We start from the raw sequence: 15532 nt of genomic DNA, 5'->3' as shown, positions 1-15532 counted from the left end.
TAAACTTTTAAAAATCTCAAGCCTCTGTAGATTCAAGTTGCTCATTATATATTAGTGTTAAGGACATTTCTTACATGACCTTGTTTCAGTGCTATCTTACAGTGGTGGGATTAGGGGTGATTTTTATTTTGCTCTGTGTTTTGTAAAATTTTACACCACAGATATTCATTATTTAAAAATATAAAGTCATTGTTTGGAAAGCAAGATATACTAAAATGTATTTTGAGAAAGTTCTTTTGGGAGGGGGATAAACAGAGGCAGCTGTGGTAAAGACTGATAGATACATATTCCTCAGTATGTGGTCTCCCAGTCTTCCATACTAATAGAAAACTCTCTATTTTTAGCTTAGCAAATATAAAGAGTCTACTTCCTCAACCTCCCTTATAGTTAAAGAAATATCATGGAGCAACTCCCAGGAGGAATAGCTCTTTGGTTTCCCTTCTTCTTCATTCCTTCTTCCACCCTGCTGCCTGGAATGAAGATATGATGACTGGAGCATGAGCTGATATTGCTCCTAAGGCTGGAGGAACAATGTGCTGGAAAGCACCTGGGTGCCTCAGGGCTTTGTGGATCAGCGGTACTATACTACTTTAGGAGAGCCTACCCTTCTACTTCTAAGTGAAAGAGGAATAGCCTCTATTTTCTATTTTACCTATTATTTGTTTTAGGTCTCAGTTACTTGCAGCTAAATTAAATTCTAACGGACACAGCAGCCTTCCCTTTTGCCCTTCCCCCACAAAATTAAGACTAGATCTTGAAGAAAAACACTATAAATGATAAACCAGGAGATGTTAAAATAAAGCTTTTTTTAATTATAAAAAAAATCTGGCAGGAAGCAGCTGTGGCTCAAGCAATTGAGCTCCCGTTTACCGTATGGAGGACCCAGGTTCGATCACTGGGACACCTGGTTTAAAAAAAAAAACAAAAATTAGCAATTTCAAGAATAAGAAAGAATAAAAGTAGAAGTTAAAAAAAAAAGTCTAAGTGGGTTATAAGGAGATTCTTCAGTGCCTTTTCTGATTTATGAGCTTTGCTTGCTTTCCTGTAGCCAAAAACTGCTGGATATATCTGCAACTGGAATTCTGAAAGTAATAGCTTCCAACTAAATATTTTGGAATGGAAGGCTCTCCCTGGCGCTTATATAATAACTTCTGAATGTCTGGAAATGCAGTGATGGAGACTGCTTCTGGCACCACCTATACCTTCATTATATAGCATTTCTTGAAAGCTTAATTAGGTGTAGAAAATGGTCTTATTCAGTGGAAAGAGAAGGAAGAATTTATTAGAAATAAAATGAGGATGTATTGTTTAGCTGGAGACAAATGCTAAACACCCCAAACATAATCCTAACTGAGATCAGTTACAAGGACAGATTACCAACAAGCACAGCATGATGGTATGAGCACCAGTGAGCAAATGGAAGAGAGTTAGCTAGGGGCAGTTTTCTGGAGGAAATGAGTTTTGAAGACAAGGGAAGTGATGAATCAGTGAAAAGGAAAGAGATGGTAAAGGGCAGACCATTCTGGTGCAGTCCAAGAAAAGACAAGGTTAGACAGAGAGGGTGATGACTACTGGCTGACCCAGTTCTGGGGCAGGGAAATCACGTCTGTTTAATGACACCCTGTGCTAGGGGCTAAAGGGTGGCAACAACGATTGTCCAGACAACTGTGTGTGGAGTGATTTAGGAAAAGCAATTAAATTCAAGGGAAGCAGTTACAATATTATAATACCCAACCAAGAAGTGTGGGCCAAATAAAAAAAATTATTCATTAATTCAATTGATATTCATAACCAGTACTGATAATGCACTATTGTGGGTTGAAGTGTGTCTCCCAAAAAGATCTGCTGAAGTCCTAACTGCTCTGTCTCTGTGAATGTGACCACATTTGAAAATAGGTCATTGCAGATGTAGTAAGTTAAGATGAGGTCACCCTGGCTTAGGGTGGGCCTTAATCCAATGACTGGTGGTGTTCTGAGAGGAGGGAAATGTGGATACAGACACACAGGTAGAATGCCACAGACACGGAACGCCCGGTGAGGACAGAGGCAAAGATGGAGGAATGTGCGCACAAGCCGCAGGTCGTCAGCAGCTACCTCCTTCAGAGCCTCCAGGGAGAGCAGGGTGCTGCCAGCAACTTGACTTTGGATTTCTAGCCTCCAGAACAGAGAGAGAACAAGGTTCTCTTGTTTTATGCCAGCAAGTTTGTGGTGCCTCAAGTTATGTTAGCCCTAATCATTATCTATCTTTCACTTACTATTTACCAAACACTGTTCTGAGAGCTGGGGATACAAATGGAAATAACAGAGACAAGGTCCCTGTTTTCATGAGGCTCACAATCTAGGGGTGGTTAGGAATACAGGGGGAAAAACAAACAAAATAAAATGCAAGGGAAAAGTGAAGCAAACAGCCATGTAAGTGGCAGAATCACCAGAATTTATACTTGCTTGTCAAGGGAAGTAGATGGGCCATGCTTCTCAGTTCAGCATAGAATCTGAGCCAACCTACCACCTAGATATCAGAGGTGTCACAGAGTCCTCCTTCCTTCCCTCTTCCAGCCCAGTTGATACAGTCATTTGGGGGTCACCAAACACTGAAGGTGACAACACCAATTGGAAACAACTCCCCAAGCATAAATTCACATGCATTAGGAGAGAAGCTGAAATCAACAAACTGATGATAATTCTACTATTTAGGTATTTATCTCCTATATAACTAAGATTTCCATGAGAGGGGCCCAGTCAAGAAATTTTCTTGCAATTCTACATTAAGAAAGTGAAATGGAGATATATAGGTATTTGAAAAATCATTTCATTTGGATTCATAAGGTATTATATGATTTCAACTTTTTAAAGAAACTAAATTTATCATTCAAATAATATTTGGTGTGGGAAGATGTAAAAATAAATGTATTCTGCAGGAGACAGAAAAGTCAGATGGTAGGAATCTGGTCTGGGGATACTAACTTGTTAGCAGAAGTTTTCAAATGGAAGTAATTTTGTTCTCCCTCCCTGGTTCCCCAGGGGACATGTGTTAGTGTTTGGAGACATTTTCTGTTTGTCACAACTAGAGGAAGTGATGGTACTATGGGCATCTATTGGTTGAGACCAGGAATGCTGCTAAACAGCCTGGAAAAACAGGACAGACCCCCAAATCCCAACAAAGAACTATCCTGTCCCAAATTAAAATAGTGCAGAGGTTGGGAAAACCTGTGCTACAAACAGTATATAGAGTAAAACATTCAAAGTGATTGACTCTCGAAAAAATGCCACTTTTGAGTGAGCAAGCACTAAGTACTTTTCTACATATTCTACCATAGGAAGTTATTCTTTAGTATGAGTCAAAGCACTGGAGGTTTCTGAAATGTGTCCTGGTGGATTTTAAGTGGAAAAAACTTTGATTTTATTACTTTGTTAATTAGGATGCAGTCAACTTCATTCTGGTTTCATAGCTGCTCACTTAAGACCCAATACCAACTAATGGCACAATGAAAAATCAGCACCCCATGTGCCACAACTCTCACACAGTGTGTTTTCCTTCACCAGATATTCTACCTGTCTGCTGAAACTGAAGCACTCTGCTAATTCCCATTACCATACTGGCCCTTCTCACATAAACCATGAAGATTTTTCCTTGAGAGCTAAGCTGGTCCCAGAGAAATGCATAATAAATCATAGATTCCTCATTTAAGAGTGGCAGAGTATAAGCATCCTGTTGCTGACAAGTAGTCAAAAGATTCCACGTCAGCTAAAGTCTAGAGTTGGGAAAGAAAACCAGGAGGATGAACTTGGGGAGAAAGAAAAATTCTCATGAAGCTAATTATTCAGAGGGTGAAACTAATTGAGTTGGGAAATCATCCGTACCTGGCATGGAACAGAGAGATAATGTTCTCAACAGGTTTAACAGGAAGATTCTGCTAATGACACTGTTAGCATTAAGTGCTTTTTAGCCACAAGGATCTTCCCTGCACCAAATATAGGTGAGAAATACCATGTTTTAGAGAACACTTGATTCCAGAAAAAGGATAATAATGCAGTGTCCCTCTTTCTGTTTAAAGAGAATCTTGACATCCTGAGATTTTCTCTTGGTCCTGCATTTACCAGAGTCTTTTTAAACCTTTCTCCCCTCCTAGCTAAACAAATCCATCCATTCATTCACCACATGATGAACACTTGCTGCATAGTCCCCATCCTACAAAGCCGGAAGCCATGGAAATCGAGTATCCCATGGAGATTATACTGCTTACCTTGAGTTCACTTAGACTTCTCAAGTTGTGGTTGTTTTAAACAGATACCCAAACCCTTCATGCAAATAAAATGACAACATTAAAGAAAGCAAAATAAATATCAGAATGCCATATGTAGCATACCTGTGATTTTACAGGCTTGGTTTATTTACATGGCTAAGTTAAAATGTGGCAGTGTTGCTCCTATTTGTAACTCTTTACAATTTCTTCTCCCCCTAGATTTTTAGATTTCCTCTCACAGCTGATCTGAGTACACTGTCCCTACCTCTTCCATTGTTTCCCATCAATATTTCCTTACTAGCTATTCCATATTTCAAGAAAGCCATTCCCTCACCCTATATGCTAATCTAGGGAAGATGCAACTGTTAGACTGAAAGGTAGATTTATTTTTTCATCCAGTAAATATTTATTAAGAACCAACCATGTGCCAAACACTGCTAGGACCTATGCAAAATGGGTAGAAGAGACAGATGAGCGATCCCTAGAATAAATGACATCATCAAATGCAATGAATGTACCACACTGATGAAAGAAAAATAAAAAAATAAAATAAATGGGGAAGCGGACGTGGCTCAAGTGATAGGGCTTCTGCCTACTATACGGGAGAATGCGGGTTCGATCCCTGGGGCCTCCTGGTGAAAAATAAGAGAAAGCGTGCCTGTGCAGCAAGCCAGTGCCCGCGCGAGTGCTCGTGTGGTGAGCCAGTGCCCTGTGTAAGTGAGTAATACAGCAAGATGATGCATCAAAAGAGAGACAAGCAGGAAGCGGTTGTGGCTCAACTGATAGGAGCGTCTACCTACCATATGGAGGGTCCAGGGTTTGATACCCAGGGCCTCGTGACCCATGTGATGAGCTGGCCCACACGCAGTGCTGATGCGCGCAAGGAGTGCCATACCACGCAGGGGTGTCCCCTGTGTAGGGGTGCCCCATGCGCAAGGAATGCGCCTGGCAAGAAGAGCCACTCTGTGCGAAAAAAGCACAGCACACCCAGGAGTGGCACCCCACACACGGAGAGCTGATGCAGCAAGATGACACAACAGCAACAACAACAGCAGCAAAAAAAAAAAAGGCAGCACAGTTTCCCAGTGGTGCACGACGAGAATGCAAGTGGACACAGAACACACAGCAAATGGACACAGAAAGCAGACAACGGGGGGAATGGGGAGAGAAATAAATAAAATAAATCTTTAAAAAAAAAAAGAGAGAGAGAGACAAGGGGAGAGTCAAGGTGAAGCACAGCAGAAATCAGGAACTGAGGTGGCACAATTGACAGGGAACTTCTGTCCCTATCAGAGGTCTCCAGGATCGAAACCCGGTGAATCCTAGAGGAGAGAAAATGAGAAGAGACGACAACACAGACAGCAAAAACAGCAGGGTAAGAGGAGAGGAAATAAATAAATAAATAAATAAATCTTTTTAAAAAAAAAGAATAAATGACAACTGTGTTGACTGCTGTGAAAGTAAAATACAGTAAAAAGTATGCTAGGGAGACGGGGATGGGGAGTCTTCTCCCAAGCAGCAGCAATTGAGAGCCCACTAAGCAAAGTGCATGGGGGGAAGAGGATGAGGGAAATTCTATACAGAGGAAACTGTGTATGCAAAACCGGCCACTTTGAGGAATGGAAAAGATGACTGTGCCTGGTAGGAACGCCCAGAGTGAGGAGAAAGGTGACGGAGCTCGCCTTGCAGGGCCCTGGGAGTCATGCTAGGGGTATTTAAGCACTGAAGGATTTTAAACAAGGGAGTGCAACTATCAGATTTGCATTCCGGTAAGGCTGCTCTGGCTAGATGCTAGACTATATATTAAAATTCTCTTCAGCATCCTCCACTAAGTTTTCTATGGACCGTTCAACTTTCCTCTTGGTGTCACATGTGCACCATGTGAGTTTCAGCTACTGCACTAGAAAGTAGGGCATATGTTAAAAACACCAGACCCGAGAGCTTGTCTGCACTTTGGCCTGTGGTCCTGCAGCTTACTCTATCCCCTATATTGAGGAAGAAACTGAGAAGAACTGACACATGTTTTTCAGCTACATTGAGCAGAGCTTGAGACCAGAATCAGGTCTTCAGACTCATTTTCCAGTGCTCTAACCATTACCTCATTCTGTTCTTTAAAAAGATAATATTTTTCCTTAAACCAATGGATGACTCAAAACAGAGAAGTTACGGGATTTCCTTTTCTGGATGTCAGGAAAGCAGGATAAGTCTAATCTTGGAGGGACAGATGTGGTATGAGTGATGGCAGGAAGAAGAGCGGTCACTTTAGGGAATGTGGACCCTGATTTAGCACACAGGGGGCAGACTGGCTCCATTTTTGAAACTCTAAGATGGGAATAGCAGAGACTGAAAATGTCAGTGAGACAAAGAGGACATTTGACCCTGGCAGTGTCTCCGTGGAGAAGGGAGAGGAGGAAGGGCAGCGACCCTGCTCTCCGGCAGCTCCTGTGCACTCCCAGTGCCAAGCCACACTGCCCTACCCAGGCCCGCCCAGGGCTCTGCCTTTGCTAACAGGGAGGACTAATGACAGAGAATAGATGGAAAAGAGCACAGCCAAGACTCTATTGTTGCTCTTATTACAAATAGAGCACCGTATTTTCAGGAGCTGATGTCTCTGCTCTCCTATATTACATATTCTTTGAGGAATTTCACATTTGTTTGAGGTATCCCTGGAAACCTGTAGAGCCTCTCAATTATAAATTTTGCAGATTGATGTAGCAGGAGCCCCATTTTATAAAACCTCCTTTCTCTGGCACTGAGAGTCCTCAACAACATGGCCCCAGTCCAGCACCGCCAGCTTCCTCCTGCTCTGAGCCTCTCCAGACTAAGCACCTTTCAAGCCCCTCTGCCTTTGCCCATTCTCTCTGCTCCACTCAGCATGCAGGTCCCCAGCCTCTTCCCTGTCAAAACCAGGCACGTCCACCAGGGCATCGTCTGGGGAGCCTCTTCTGAACCTGTTTGCTCTGTTCTCCCCGCTCCATGCTCTCAAGCACGCTGCCTATATTTGCTGACCTGTTACAGTTAGCAGGCACCAGTCTGTCTTCCCCCACCAGACTATAACTGTCTCGTCTGCTAAAATCATGAAGTCTAAATTTCTGCTGGTTTCCTTCCCTTTGCAGAGTGGAGGAGTGAGCTGCGGGCTGGACCCTGCGGAGGCTGTGTATGTGTAACTGTGCACGCACCCTGGGCTCAAGAGAGGGGAGGGGAGGTGTCGATTAGTTCAACTGGGGAGTCCTTGCCCAGCATCAGTTATGCCCGGGAAGGAGATTTCAACGCTAAAGGTCAAATAAAACAAAAGCAAAAGTAGACAAACACCCCCCCAACATTTAGAAGTGTATTATGGCCAGGTGAAACTATCGCCCCCTACAATAAGGGGGGGAAGTATGTGCTGATTGCTGAGCCATCTATCCAGCGGCCTCTAAGGAAGTGCAAAAGCAGAGCACTCTTTTAATATCCCAGGCAAGGACCGTGCGCGTCGGAACTACCAAGCATGCCTCTGCAGCGGTCATTCAGGGAGCCACAGGGCCTGCCTAAATTAGGATACACTTTTCTTTTCATGAAACAGGAACAGGAGCTATAAATATTTCCTAGTTAATGGACAAGTACTAGGCAGCAGGGGACGGGAGGCACAATACCTCAGCAAGGCTTGAGTGTGTAAAACAAGGGGGATGGTGGGACTGGATTGCCAAAGGTCGCTTCCAGCCCATGACTCTAAGTTTTACACAAAATTTCATAGCATCACATGCCACGTGACCGAGGGAAGAAAGACATTCATTGCAGTCAATGTCAGAGCAGCTGAGTGTGGGCAGACAGTGCCGTGGCCATGCTTTCTGCTATTCCTTTTAGCACCACCTTTCCAGTCACATCGTAACTGCACAACCTACTGATCCCCAAACACAGTTTCCCTTTGGCTGTATCATCAGTTCCTTTGGCTGTATTATCAGTTCTACTTTGGGCATGCCTTAATAGTCCAAAAGCCAGACTGTAGGTGAGGACTGAAGGGGAAGAAAGTGGAAAGGGTTACTGTTCCTGGGAATGGAAAGGGCCATTTCTTAATAAATAAAAGGCACATTGTGCTAAGAAGGCACGTGATGGCAACAGAGGCCTTGAGGTTCATACAATGGCCCTCTTCTCCAGTTTTTAGTGCCTACCACAAGATGTAGCAACTCTTCGCTCAAAATCTGTCTCGAAATAGCCAAGATGCCATGGGCACCTCAGTACTTGCTCTTCATCTACTATTTTCCAATGTCCAACGTCTAATTTAAAGAATTATTGTCGACATACAGCCACAAAGAAGAGAACTAGATTGGGGACTAAATACTGTTTTCCAAACTTTCTTAAAAAACATGTTGCTCTAAGCTTAAACAGGAAATGTGCTAGTTCAAAGGGTAATTTTATGGAAAGTAGCACAATCTAAAACTTTGGGATTTTAAAAAGGGCTTTTCGAACAAAACAGTATATGTTTTTTTCCTTTTTTCTATATAGTTATAGAAAACTATACTATTTGTATGAGACCCAGCTCCCTGTCCTTTTTATTTTTTATAGTACTTATATAAGAAAAAGAAACCTGTATTAAGGCACATTGAGCAATTCCCCACTAGAAAAGTAGAGATGAAAACAAAAGACCAAAGATGGATTAAGCAACAAAAAAGGAAATTCTGGAATTTAAATAAACCAAAACCTCAAAACTCAAACCTTAGCATATAGTACAACCTTTCACTCCCACAACAATGACACCTTTATGTTAAGCCATAGCTAAAGTTGAACTTTTCACTGAACCCAAAATTAAGTACTGAATTATTCTTTCCAGCTTGTAATAAAAATATTTTTTGTAACATACAGAGCTTGAGTTTATATTCCCCGCCCCCCCAAGTGTAATGGTCTCCTCTGATTTTCTTTTTTAGGCATTCTTACTCACCCAGAAACAAAGTAACCGTAATTTTCAGCAAGCAGGAAGTTAAGTCTCAGGCATACTTCCCTCGGCATTAAAGGGAACACACATCAGCAGGCCAAGTACCCAGGAGCTATTGCAAAGAATTTATTTATACCCATTTGGAATTTCCTGACCAACCAACAGCCTGCTGGCCACGGAGTTTAATTCCAGGACTCCAGGCATCTGTGAGACAGCAAAAACTACCAATGAACAAAATTGCTAGCAAGAATCTAAATAAAGGAAAGCAGAAAAAAAAGAGCCAAAAACAGATCCCTCCCATCCTACCTTCTAATTTCTCAAAATTTTTTAGATACAAGAAATACTAACCTAAAAATGTGGCAGAAAACCTAATTCTAAGAAGAATTTAGACAAGAAGTCAGCAAATGTTTCTTTACTCTTTGGGCTGACCTATCTTGCCCCTACCCCTCCCAACACCACCACCCCACCCTGCCAAGCCCTCCAGTGCAAGAAGGCTCCCTGTTCAAATCTGACCTGCAGCCACGCAACCACGCAGGCGGCCTATGAAGGAAATAATTCAGTCTCATGCTGGACCCAGGCTGGCTGGAGGCGAGCAGTTTCTCTTTTTGGTTATTCGGATTTAACGCAACATGTAATGTGAAGGCTAAAACCACGCACCATTTGTAAGATACAGACCCAAGCCTCGTTTTTCCTATTCCCTTAAATATTTTATCCAAATTGGATCATGTGATTTTCAAAGACATGGGAGTAGTTCCCAAACAAGTGCATTGTTTTGGAGCAATAATATCTTTGGGAAACCTTTTATTTCTGCTTTATAAAATTAATAAGAATGATATGTCCTTCTAATGGTTTAAATTTATAACCTCAAAACAAAACAGTTTTAACCCCTTCTTCACCTCTGCTAAGTACACTGAGTAGAAACATGGCTACAGTAGAACAAGATTTACCAAACTTTGTCACAGGACAAACAAGCAAAGCCAGTTTCTAAACAATAAAATAGAGATCAACAAAGATTAAGAATGACTCTGAAAGGACTGCTTTGCGAAATTCAAAACACAAAATAGCTGTATGGAGAGAGCCAAAGTGGTATGAGAATCTATTGTCTGGGTCATCTTCATTCCTGCACAGACCCTCCCACCTTCCAAGCCGTCCTGCCTCTTACTGATGACACATCCCAGGTGGCTGGATGTATTGGGAGGGATCATTGTAGAGACATATTTTTCTGTGTGAAGCTATAAAGATTAAACTTTTCAAGACAGTGGGACTCATTTGGGGGTGTTTTATACCATATAAACACACTGAGGCAAAGAGAAGTAAGTTACAAATTAAGTTTCAGGGAAGCAGACTTGGCCCAGTGGTTAGGGCATCCGTCTACCACATGGGAGGTCCGCGGTTCAAACCCCAGGCCTCCATGACCCATGTGGAGCTGGCCCATGCGCAGTGCTGATGCATGCAAGGAGTGCCGCGCCCCCCAGGGGTATCCCCCGTGTAGGGGAGCCCCACGCACACGGAGTGCACCCCATAAGGAGAGCCGCCCAGTGTGAAAGAAAGTGCAGCCTGCCCAGGAATGGTGCCGCACACACGGAAAACTGACTCAACAAGATGACACAACAAAAAGAAACACAGATTCCCGTGCTGCTGACAACAACAGAAGCAGACAAAGAAGACACAGCAAATAGACATAGAGAACAGACAACCGGGATGGGGGGATATGGGGAGAGAAATAAATAAATCTTTAAAAAAAAAAAAAAAAGAACTAAGTTTCAGGGAAGCAGATGTGGCTCAAGTGATAAAGCCTCCGCCTACCATACGGGAACACCTAAGTTCGATCCCTGGGGCCTCCTAGTGAAAAACAAGAAGAGAAAGTGTGCCTGCGCGGCAAGCCAGTGCCTGTGTGGTGAGCCAGTGCCCGTGTGCTAAGTCAAGTGCCCACGTGGCGAGCCAAGTGCCCATGTGGGTGCCTGTGCGGCGAACTGAGCGCCCGTGTGGTGAGCCGAGTACCTGCACGGTGAGCCGAATGCCCACATGGTGGGCTGAATGCCCACGTGAATGCATGGTGACCCACTGCCCATGCGGCAAGCCAAGTACCCGCGCCGTGAGCCAGTGTCCGCACAGTGAGTCACGCAGCAAGATGATGCAACAAAAGAGAGATGAAGGGGAGAGTTAGAGCAAAGTGCTGCAGAGACCAGGAACTGAGGTGGCACAATTTGACAGGGAATCTCTCTCCACATCAGAGCCCCTAGGATGGAGTCCTGGTGAATCCTAGAGGAGAAAGATGAGAAGAAAAGACAAAAAGAGAAATAGATACAGAAGATCACACAGTGAATGAACAAAGACAGCAAAACCAGCAGGGCGGGGGAGACAGAGGGGAAGAAAATAAAGACCTAAGTTTCATGTTTTACAAGAATAACAAATGACTTTATCCTCTAACACCTCCATTATATAAGAGATTTGAGTTGGGCGTATTCCCCCACCACACCCTTGTTTTTGGTGGAGAAGGGTCACATCTAAAACAGATTTGTTGAAATATAATTTACATACCACAAGACACCTATTTTAAGTGTATAGCTTGATGAGTTTGAGTAAATGTATACAGTTATACAGACATCACCACAATACAGTTTAAGAACACTTCCATTACCCCCCCAATTCCTTCAGATTTGTCTTGTCATTTGCTTTTAACAGAGAGATTTTCTTCTATGTTTTAGAAAGCTCTGATATTATTAAGTCAATCAAGTTTCAAACTTCAAGAGTCGTTAAGAATGAAAATAAGGAAAGCATTAGTATGTAATGTTTCTTGATCAGTTACAATAAATGGTTAAATTTGTATTTCATAAATTATGTGTTCTGGTAAGAATGAGACTTACTTTATAAAGCAGTTTAAGGTAAATTTTTGTTTGCTAAAGTGGCTTACATCTGATTCTATGTGTGTTTGCCTAAGTGCTTTTAAAAGGTGGGTTCCAGCAGAAATTGTCATTGTATGCAAATAAATGTCCAGTCCTTTATCAAAGGATGACAAAGAACTCCTCTTGGAAACCATCAGTCACAAAGTTTGCAACTACAGGTCGGAAAACACATCTAAGCACCTTTACTCTCTCTCTCTCTCACTCGATATATGTACAAAGGAAGAAGTCAAAAGTTCTGGGAAGATGACCACGTGCTCTAGGCTTTTCCTGGTAGGCAGAGAGTAGCCAGAGAAGACTCCCAGTGAAGGGAAGCCTGCTGAGGGCTTTAAAAGTCTTCCGTGAGGGGAGCGGATGTGGCTCAAGCCATTAAGCGCCTGCTGTCCACACGGGAGGTCCTGGGTTTGGTCCCAGGTGCCTCCTAAAAACAAAACAATCAACAAGCAAACAAACAAAAAACCCAACTCAGGGTAGCCATGTGGCTCAGCAGTTGAGTGCCGGCTTCCCACATCCAAGGTCCTGGGTTCAATCCCCACCCAGGTACCTAAAAAAAAAAAAAAAAGGCTTCTGTGATACGGTCGTTATCCCTGGGTGGTGGGAGGCTTCAGAGCTTAGGGCTGCATTAAGCGTATCTGAACCCACAGTTCTTCTGAAGCTGACAGGATTTACTGCAGCAAAACATTTATTCCTGAAAAGTCTGACCCATGGTCTAGAGATCAAACCAAAGCTAAACTAAGGAGCGAGTGTTAATAGCGACTTACATTTTGGACATCCTGAGACACATGTTTCCTGCCATCCAACACTGAATTTACCTTCCAACCCCAACTCTTCTTCCTGTTATCCAATTGTCAACGCCCTTCAAGTTTCACAGCTCTAGCACAGATGCACCTGGGTTATCAGTCTCCTACGGCCTTCGGTGACCCGTCTTCTCCCACTATCCACTCTGTACAATTCCTCTGGATAGTGCTTACTACATGCCAGACATTGTTTCAAATGCATTAAGGATTTGAACTCAAATCTTCACAACAATCCTAAGAGGTAGGTATGATTCTCTGGATTTTACTGATGGGAGTTTATGTTAGTAGGCTGACAGCTACTCTACTGCTAAATTAACAGTACATTACACTGAAAGGCCGTAAACTAGATACAGGCATACCTTGTTTTATTGCATGTTGCTTTACTGTGCTTCACAGATGCTGCGGTTTTTACAAATTGAAGGTTTGTGGTAATCCTGTGCGACTAAGTCTATTGGTATCATTTTCCTAACAGAACGTGCTTACTTTAGGTCTCTGTCACATTCTGGTAATTCTCACAATATTTCAGACTTTTTCATTATTATATCTGCTATGGTGATCTGTGATCAATGCTCTTTGATGTTACTGTTGTAATTGTTGTGGGGTGCCATGAGCCACATTCATTTAACACAATGAACTTCAATGATAAATGTTGTGTGCTCCAAATGCTCCACTGATAGGCCGTTCCCCATCTCTCTCCCTCTCCTTGGTAAAAGTGTTATGAACACTGTCGAAATGACAACAAAGGATTTATAACATCATATCAACTTATTGGTGACAGGGTTTGAGAGGACTGACTCAAAGTTTGAAAGAAGTTATATTGTGGGTAAAATGCTATCAAACAGCATCACATGCTGCAGAGAAATCTGTCGTGAAAGGAAGAGTCAATGTGGCAAGCTTCATTGTTGTCTATTTTATGAAATTGCCACAGCCATCCCAATCCTCAGCAACCACTACCCTGAGCAGTCAGCAGCTATCAACCTTGATACAGGACCGTTCATTAGCAAAAAGATTGACAAACTGAAGGCTCAGGTGATGACTAGCATTTTCTAGCAATAAAGTATTTTTTAATCAAGGTATGCACATTGTTTTTTTATTTTTTATTATTTTTAAATTTAGATCCTCTTTTTTTAAAAAAAAAAAAAGATTTCTTTCTTTCTCTCGCTCCTTCCCGCCTCCCCCCCCCCCCCCCCCCGGGTTGTCTGTTCTCTGTGTCCATTTGCTGCGTCTTCTTCCCTGTCCACCTCTGTTGTGAGGCATGGGAATCTGTGCCTCCCTTCTGCTGCATCATCTTGTTGTGTCAGCTCTCCACGTGTGCGGCACCATTCCCTGGCAGGCTGCACTCTCCTTCGCGCTGGGCGGTTCTCCTTATGGGGCGCACTCCCTGCTCGCTCCCATGCGGGGACACCCCTGCAAGGCACGGCACTCCTTGCACGCATCAGCACTGCGCATGGGCCAGCTCCACATGGGTCAAGGAGGCCCAGGTCTTGAACCACGGACATCCCATGTGGCAGATGGATGCCCCAACCACTGGGCCAAGTCCGCTGCCCACATTGTTTTTTTAAAGAAATAATGTTATTGCACACTTAATAGACTACTGCTGTAGTGTAAACATAACTTTTATATGTACTGGGGAACCAAAAAATTCATGTGAATTGCTTACTGCAATATTTGCTTTATTGCAGTGGTTTGGAAACTGAGCCCTAAATATCTTGAAGGTATTCCTGTATATTCCCCCTGCAGGCCTCAGATGGGGAAGGAGGATAGGTAGAGGGAAGGGAGCAAAGCATTTCTGAAGGATGGGGAAGAGAAGGAAAAAGGATACAGAAAAAAACAAAAATTTTTTTGGCTCCCCAGGCCACTGAAGGGAAAGCACTGCCCTAGAAAAAGGCCAAGCTCAGATGTGTAGAATTCAAGGTTCTGCAACCAAGTCAATAGATTTTTCTAGTCTTATTTCCCTCTACTCTTTTTCCACAAGCCCAAACTAAGTGATTTACCATTTTCTCACCAAACTCTAAATTCTCTTCTTCAGTGCTACTGCTTGTATCATTCCTTCCCTTTCCGATGTACCCCTGACCATCTCAGACAAAATTCTTCCAGGTTGCAAGGACCAGCTAAAAATTAATTCTGTCTGAAGTCTTCCCTTATTCTTCCAACCGCCTTTCCCAACTGGGTTCTCAGAGTAGGTTGTGTGCCTGTCCTACAACCACTACAAGCACATGTAGAAGCTTTGTCTTCTTCATCTCACTTAGCATGTGCTGTGAACACTGCAGGTGCTCAGAAAACATTGTCAATTTAATTCTTTCCTGGGGAGCCAAATTTAGAACTTGTTTCTTTTTCTTTTTTTTAATTGTGACAACATATATAGTACATAATATCTGCTGTCATTTTAACTATTTTTATTTGTATAATTCAGTGCCATTAATTACATTCATTTTGCTACCATCACCCCTAAACTCCAGATCCAGTAAATTATAAGTCTCCATTCTCCACCCCTCCCCTCACCAAAGCCCCAAGTAATCTACTTTCTGTCCTACGAATTTGCTTATTCTAGGTATTTCTCATAAGTGGAATCATATAATATTTGTCCTTAGGGGCCTTGCTCATTTCACTCAGGAAAATGTTTTCAAGGTTTATCCATGTTGCAGCATGTATCAGAACGTGATTCCTTTTTACAGCTGA

At 42.8% G+C, this 15532-nt stretch overlaps 1 protein-coding gene across 24 annotated transcripts in view; it reads right to left on the bottom strand.

The window, feature by feature from the left end:
• KANK1 (KN motif and ankyrin repeat domains 1) overlaps positions 1-15532 on the bottom strand; it is a 236545-nt gene that overhangs the window by 32001 nt on the left and 189012 nt on the right. For 2 of the 24 annotated variants that reach the window (XM_071216699.1, XM_071216701.1), the window contains exon 1: positions 9160-9255. The exons of the other annotated variants lie outside the window; for them this stretch is intronic. The gene's annotated coding sequence lies outside the window, so the exon portion shown is untranslated. Of the gene's footprint in view, positions 1-9159; positions 9256-15532 lie in introns of those variants that run through there. 24 annotated transcript variants of the gene reach the window in all.

This window comes from Dasypus novemcinctus, chromosome 8, assembly GCF_030445035.2.
Source record: "Dasypus novemcinctus isolate mDasNov1 chromosome 8, mDasNov1.1.hap2, whole genome shotgun sequence".
Classification (NCBI taxonomy): Eukaryota; Metazoa; Chordata; class Mammalia; order Cingulata; family Dasypodidae; genus Dasypus; species Dasypus novemcinctus.
The sequence above is the reverse complement of the archived record's forward strand: the minus strand, read 5'-3'. Positions and strand labels throughout refer to the sequence as shown.